The 7,055-nt window shown below is 35.8% G+C and overlaps 1 pseudogene; it reads left to right on the top strand.

Annotated features, from left to right (window-relative positions):
- The first annotated feature begins 1,233 nt into the window (after positions 1 to 1,233).
- LOC142848997 (enhancer of rudimentary homolog pseudogene) lies at positions 1,234 to 2,628 on the top strand (annotated as a pseudogene).
- The last annotated feature ends 4,427 nt before the right edge of the window (positions 2,629 to 7,055 follow it).

The raw sequence follows: 7,055 nt of genomic DNA on the forward strand, positions 1-7,055 counted from the left end.
AGTAGATCTTTATATTAGTTGTATATTAGAAACAGCAATTATACGAAATTTGCCATAATATTACAACTTAACAAATTAGAAAACTTATGCATGAAGAACCTCATTTGGAGAGAGTCTAATGATATGTACAATCTTATAGTTCAAAAATTCAGAATAAAGTAAGGTTTGTTACCATATTTGTTAAATCCTTGAATATGCCCCAATTTTTATTGAGATTGTACCTTCACCTTAGCACACAAATTCTGCTCTTATTTGGAATAAAAAAAATGAAACTCATGAGAACGTTTGGTACCTGAGTCTTATGTTTCATCTCAACATATGTTCTTACCATACATCTATATAATGTTTAATATATAAGATTAATATATAGTTAATAATATATAATGATTCTTATTTATACAGAAACCAGGGACCTACTGTTTTCTTTATTCAGTATTAAAGTAATGATATTACACACTCTGTATTGATGTTATCTAAAAATAAAGAACATGTTCACATGTGTACTTCCACATATAATGCATATCTTGAAGTATATTGTGAGATAATATTAAAATATTCATTTATTGACATAAGTATCATTACAAATTCTTCATACATAAAAGTAAATCAAGTTAATAATAAAATAAAGTTTAATCATTCCATTAGCATAATTTTCTGGGCCACTTATAGCATTATTTTGTTTTATATTTACAGCTAAAATTTTATTAATTAAATTTTAGTTTGAACAAATATACTATTAAATGTACACAAATTATGTTAACTTTTATCTAAACTATCAAAATAAAGAGAAGTGTTTATTGAGTTCTAACTCTGATTAAGTAATATTTAAATGTGAAATAAGCCCTTATATTGGCAAAGAGTAATGCACCCACATGTCAACTTGACAGATCAAGGAGCCTCTGGTGTGTATTCTGTCACTTGTATAAATCACATACTCACTTCTGATTTCAACATGACTCAGGAAGTTTGTTATCTCAGTGATTTCAACATTGTTTCTTAGAATGTCAGTTGATGGTTTCATGGTCCTTTATGTACTACAGTTTGCCTTGGTTTCTATCACCTTATTTTGTTCTAAATACAAATAATGTTACAAAAAAATTCCTCCCTGTAACAGGAAAATAAACTATGCTTTCAAAATGCTGATAGACATTTTGTGTGACATATTTTACATGATAGGGAAATATTTTATACTTTTGCTATCTTGAAATTTGTTCATATTTTTGTCAACGAATAATGCACGTTTGTGGGGGTCAAGTAAGGACTCAATATAGGCATGTTTGAGGCTATGTTAGAAGAACTATTTTTCTCATATATGTCATAATGGATAATATTTAGCACTCCAAGTAAAACAAGGAAATATCATTTTATACTACATTTACTATAGATCTAATACTTACAAAACATAAACATTTTCCTTTATTTTAAATTCTGATTTTATTTATATTAACAAATGATTTCTACATGCACATATGAAATACTCTGCAAGCATTCTGTATTTATTCCTGAATATAAGTATGCATAAGATAATTGAGGCAACAAAACCAACTTAACTAAGGAAATAGTGAGTCCTATGTGAGCCATTACTTGTTACATTCTCACTACTATAAAAAAGAAGCATCTCACAATGCAATCTTAAGAAAAATTGACTTTGGTTACCAGAGTGCAGATTCAGTTTGTCACTTCTGAGATGAGGCCTTGGTTGGAGCATGAGGCTTCTGTTCCTCTTGTCTGCAGACAAGCAGGAAGAAATGAAGGCTTGTGTTACACTCGAGCACTCCATTTTGTTTCTTGGATGATGTCAACTCAACTTGACATAGGATAGGAAATTGCACATTTCTGTCAGACGTGGAGGTGTTGCCTGTGAGGATCCATCCCTTCCTGACTTGCTGAAGATTATTGATGGTGGACAGCAGAACTTCCACCGTTTTTGCATGACTTTCTGAATCTGGCAAGCAAAGGTAAGGATGTTCATTGTAAAACGCAAGACTTTGGAATAGCAGCTGGAATGAGATTTTTGGTCTAGCAGGCCCAGAACATTTTAATGTCAAGTTATACTGAGTGAAAAAAACTGCTAAAACATAGAGATGCTATCGTAGAAGACCCTAAGTGGTAGCAATACAATACGCTTGAAACAAATCAATTACATTACAAATATACTCTTGAACAAGGAAGGAGTTTGAATAGAATATACTTTCAGTTAAAAAATGGAAATAGGCCTCTTCCCGATGCTGGGACCCGGGACTGTAGTCCCCAGACCTGGTCCGCCCTGCGGCTGCGCACCCGCTGGCTGCTGGGAGCGAGTCTCACAACATTTTGCTGGTACAGCCTACCAAGAGGCCAGAAGGCAGGACTTATGCCAACTATGAGTCTGGGAATGAGTGCATGGAAGGTGTTGGTAAGATGTATGAAGAACATCTGAAAAGAATGAATCCCAACAGCCGCTCCATCACATACAATATCAGTCAGTTGTTTGATTTTATTGATGATATGGCAGATCTCAGCTGTCTTGTTTACCGAGCTGATACCCAGACATATCAGCCTTATAAGAAAGACTGGATCAAAGAGATCTACGTGCTCCTTTGTCGACAGGCCCAACAAGCTGGGAAATACTTGAGTTGGAAGCATTAAGGGCTGGAGGTGGGCTTTGGAACAGGTGCATACAGCATGCTGTAGTGAACATTTTGTGTGATAGAAATCCTGTTTCCATTTTGTTACGCTAGAACCAAGATTGAATGTATGACATGGAACATGAACGATATTTTCATTTTGAAAACCACCATTATTGCCCCTTTACTCTTTTTATTTGTTTTTTTTTTACTTAAACATTTTTATGATAATCCGGAGAGAAAGTGTTCTTTACCATTTAAGGTTGGTTCCAGTCCTTGAAACTGTTGGTGTCCGCTTTACAACAGCGAGTGCATTAACCCCTCGTGGGGGTCGGGGGGTGACAAGCTTAGTTATGTCCTCTGGGAAAGTCTTAGTGAAAATAAAGAAATGTTCTGTAAAAAATAAAAAATGGAAATAGAACTAATGGAGAATTTCCCAACATGGAAGCAAATTAATAAAATTCACTGTACATTTTAATAGTAGACAGGTTATACAGTAATTATTTATACAAATATGTAATAAATTAACTATAAAATTGTTTTAAAATAATGAAATAAAAGATATTTAATCTGGAAAATATTAATAGGAAAAACAAAGCATATTTATTTTTCATGCTAGAATTTGAACCCACAACCTTGTTAATGTTTGGCAAAGATTGTACCATTGAGTTACATCCTAGGAGGGAGTTTTGAGTGTTCAAAATATAAAGAATATTTCTTCTGAAGAAATAGATATAGTATTCAATGATATTATGGAGTGGGGCAAATTGTTACTATAACTACATTATTACTGTCAATTAGGTGTCCAATATAAATGAAATTATATCAATAAAATCCATATAATTTAGAGAATTAAAAAAGATTAAAAATTTTAATTTTTGAAAGAAAAATGTTTTTTTGCATTCTACAATATTTTATAGCAAAAATAAATAAAATGAAGTGTGAAGTCGCTATTTCTAAAGAGAGATTGTGGCCAGCATGATGGATTAGTGGCTAAAGGCACTTACTGCCAAAAGTGACAACCTGTGTTTGATCCCTGGGGCTCACACAGTAAAAAGCCTGCCCAAGCAAATTGTCCATTGATCTAGAAATGCCGGTCATATCATATTTACAGTTATAAAATAAACAAATAGATATTTTAAGTAAAAAGTGACTAATAATATACCAAAATCTTGCCATGCACTTTTCAGAAAAGAAACTTGCTCCATACATTGTCAGTCTGTGTAACATACAGAACAGAAAATGAATTTTAGCATTATCCATCTGTTATCTGATTACCAACATCCAATTGCCTTTATTCGCTCATCTACACAATAACAATAATGATACACCTTGAAGCCACATTATTAGGATCAGTGATGTTACACTGAAAGCACAGAGTCTTCTTGGGAACTGCAATTAGTAGCTATAGTAAGAACGTTGTGTTCATTCAAAAATAATCATGTTTCAGCATTGAAGCAATGATTCATCTAAACACTGCTCACTTTGTGCTTATGTGGCTTAATGAAGGCCTAATTTAATCTAGTTGGATATTAAAAACATCTAATATTGTTCCGAGGAAATGATTAGCTTGGATAGAAATGTGAGCCCTGAGGGTTTGGCAGTTCATCACATAGGAAATTATTTATTGCCTTGCTAAAGTAAAACAAAACAGAATCTTGCTACTGATGTTAGGAGATTCTATGATAACAAAGTTGCTGCTTTGCTGTTCATGCTGCTTTGTCTGAAGAGTCAATGGTGACAGGACGTTTTTGATCTGTTAGAGATGATGGATGTCACAGGTTAGAAAGGATTTTTAAGTGTAAATAGTGATAAATGTTGTGTTTTGCTCTTTGCTCCTGGTTTTCCCCCTGGAATAAACATTTATATACAGTCTCTAAATACCTGTGGGGAAAAAGAAGAATAGTAGGCAGTGGAGTATTCCTGGATCAATCAACCTCAATCTTTTATTTAATATTTTTTTGTTTACAAAAAAGGTTTTATAATCCTACAGTAAGAATAGAGTGAGAGTAGCAATTAAATCCTTTAAGTAGACTTTCATTTGGAACTCTGGGATGTGTTGTTAAATCAGAACATTCCGTTAATTTCTCAAAACACAAACACACACACACATGTATCCACACACCCACTCATGTTTGCATGAATATTATGTATATCTGTGTATATGATGTGTATGCAGGTGTGTCTACACATGTTTATGTATGTGTCATATATATGTATATTATATATTCTATGTAGCATACATAAATGTATATGTATGTGAATATGTACATCATGTATAACGTATGTATGTGTATACATATGTATACATGTATGTTTATATAAGTGTGTTTACTACTTCAATATAGACCTGGATTATAGAGGCACTTACATTTAAACCATTGATGTCCATATCAAATAGAACATGACCTTTATTTCTTAAAAATGTATCATATGTCTTCATTTTACTGGTTGTACTTGGTAAATAAGGAAAAATATGAAACAAAATGTATTTGTATCAGGTAAAATTTATTGTTATTTTTATTTAGAAAACACTTCTCAGTACTAATTATTGTCAGGATGGCTTCTATATACGAGGATGAGCCTAACTCATGGAACTGAGAGTACAGCACAGAACTCTGCAAGGGCTCTGCACTTGACTTAACGATACTGAGCTAAAAACTCATTTGAAGATGTTTCTGCCTAAATGAAAATTCACTTTCTCCTCTATATATCCTCGTCTCATCCCATGCCTCTTACTTCAAAATGGTAGCTGAGATGCATGGATAGAAAACCAAGTTAACTGAACTTATACAAATAGACACACACACACACACACACACACACACACACACACACACACACAAATGTATAATCATATAAATGTGTTTGCGTGTTTAAAGTAAGATTTAGAGAGAGGGAATATGGTGGGGAACCAAGATGCTGTATTATTAAAATATAAAAACCTCGGGGATGTCCCCAGCTAGGTCCTTCGGCAGCAGAGGAGAGGGTGCCTGAACTGGCTTTGCCCCACTATCACACTGATGATTATCTCGAATATCACCATAGAATCTTCGTCCTGCGACGGATGGAGATAGAGAAAGAGACCCTCATCAGAGCAACGGACTGAGCTCCCAAGCTCCAGTTGAAGACGAGAAGAAAGGAGAAGATGAGTAAGGAAGTCAGGACCGCTAGGGGTTGGTCCACCCACTGAGACAGTGTGCCTGTTCTAATGGGAGCTCACCAAATCCAGCTGGACTGGTACTGAACGAGCATGTGATCAAACCAGACTCTCTGAATGTGCTTGCCAATGGGAACAGACTGAGAAGCCATCTATAATGGCACGGGGGCCTGTTTCTACTGCATTACCTTCGTCCCGTGATGGATGGAGATAGAGACAGAGACCCACATTGGAACATTGGACTGAGCCCCCAAGGTCCAGTTGAAAAGCAGAAAGAGGGAGAAGATTAGCAAGGAAGTCAGGACAGCGAGAGGTTCGTTCACCCACTGAGACAGTGTGACTGATCTAATGGGAGCTCACCAAGGCCAGCTGGACTGGGAATGAACGAGCAAGTGATCAAACCGGACTCTCTGAATGTGGCTGACAATGGGGGCTGACTGAGAAGCCAATGAGAATGGCAGTGGGATTTGATTCTACTGCATGTACTGGCTTTTTGGGATCCTAGTCTGTTTAGATGCTCACCTTCCTAGACCTGGGTGGAGAGGGGAAGACCTTGAACTTTCCACAGGGCAGGGCACCCTGCCCTCTCAAAGGATTGGAGGGGGAGAGGGAGGAGGGAGTGGGAGGGAAATGGTAGGGAGTGGAAATTTTGAATGGTATTATTTATAAAGCAAAACATATAAAAAAGAAACAAAAACCAGATTCTGTTTTATAAAGAGAGGATTCATTCCAGAGAGTGTATATTCTAAACCTCTGTTGAAAATAACTCCTGCCCTAAGCATGTAAACTGCCATATGATGTTTAAAAGGAAGAAAGAAGTAGAACAATTAAAAGATCCTTCTCATTTCTTCATTGTACTCACAGTCTAGATGGAAGGTGTTGGTTACCGGAACATGTCCAGACCTTTCTCTCTCTCTCTCTCTCTCTCTCTCTCTCTCTCTCTCTCTCTCTCTCTCTCTCACTCTCTCTCCATATATACTTCAGTTTTGGGACTGGGCTCTAGGTTGTGAAGGTCCAGTCACCCTTCTGTTCCCATGTCCTTCAGTGTTGATGTTACAGGCATGTGTGGAACCATTCTCTAATCTGTGAATAGGAAAAGGAACTGCCTTACCTACCAATAAATCTTTCCAGTAACACCACAGATTTCAATTTCAGACAATGAAAATACGTAATTAGAGAGCCTGAAAATTAAGTAAGTTATTATTTGGAAGAAGAAACGGATTCCAATAAGAACGGTGATGTAAAACCTGCCTCATCCTGGCCACCATGCTCGATCCAGTAAATAAAAA

Source organism: Microtus pennsylvanicus, chromosome 4, assembly GCF_037038515.1.
Source record: "Microtus pennsylvanicus isolate mMicPen1 chromosome 4, mMicPen1.hap1, whole genome shotgun sequence".
In the NCBI taxonomy this organism is placed as follows: Eukaryota; Metazoa; Chordata; class Mammalia; order Rodentia; family Cricetidae; genus Microtus; species Microtus pennsylvanicus.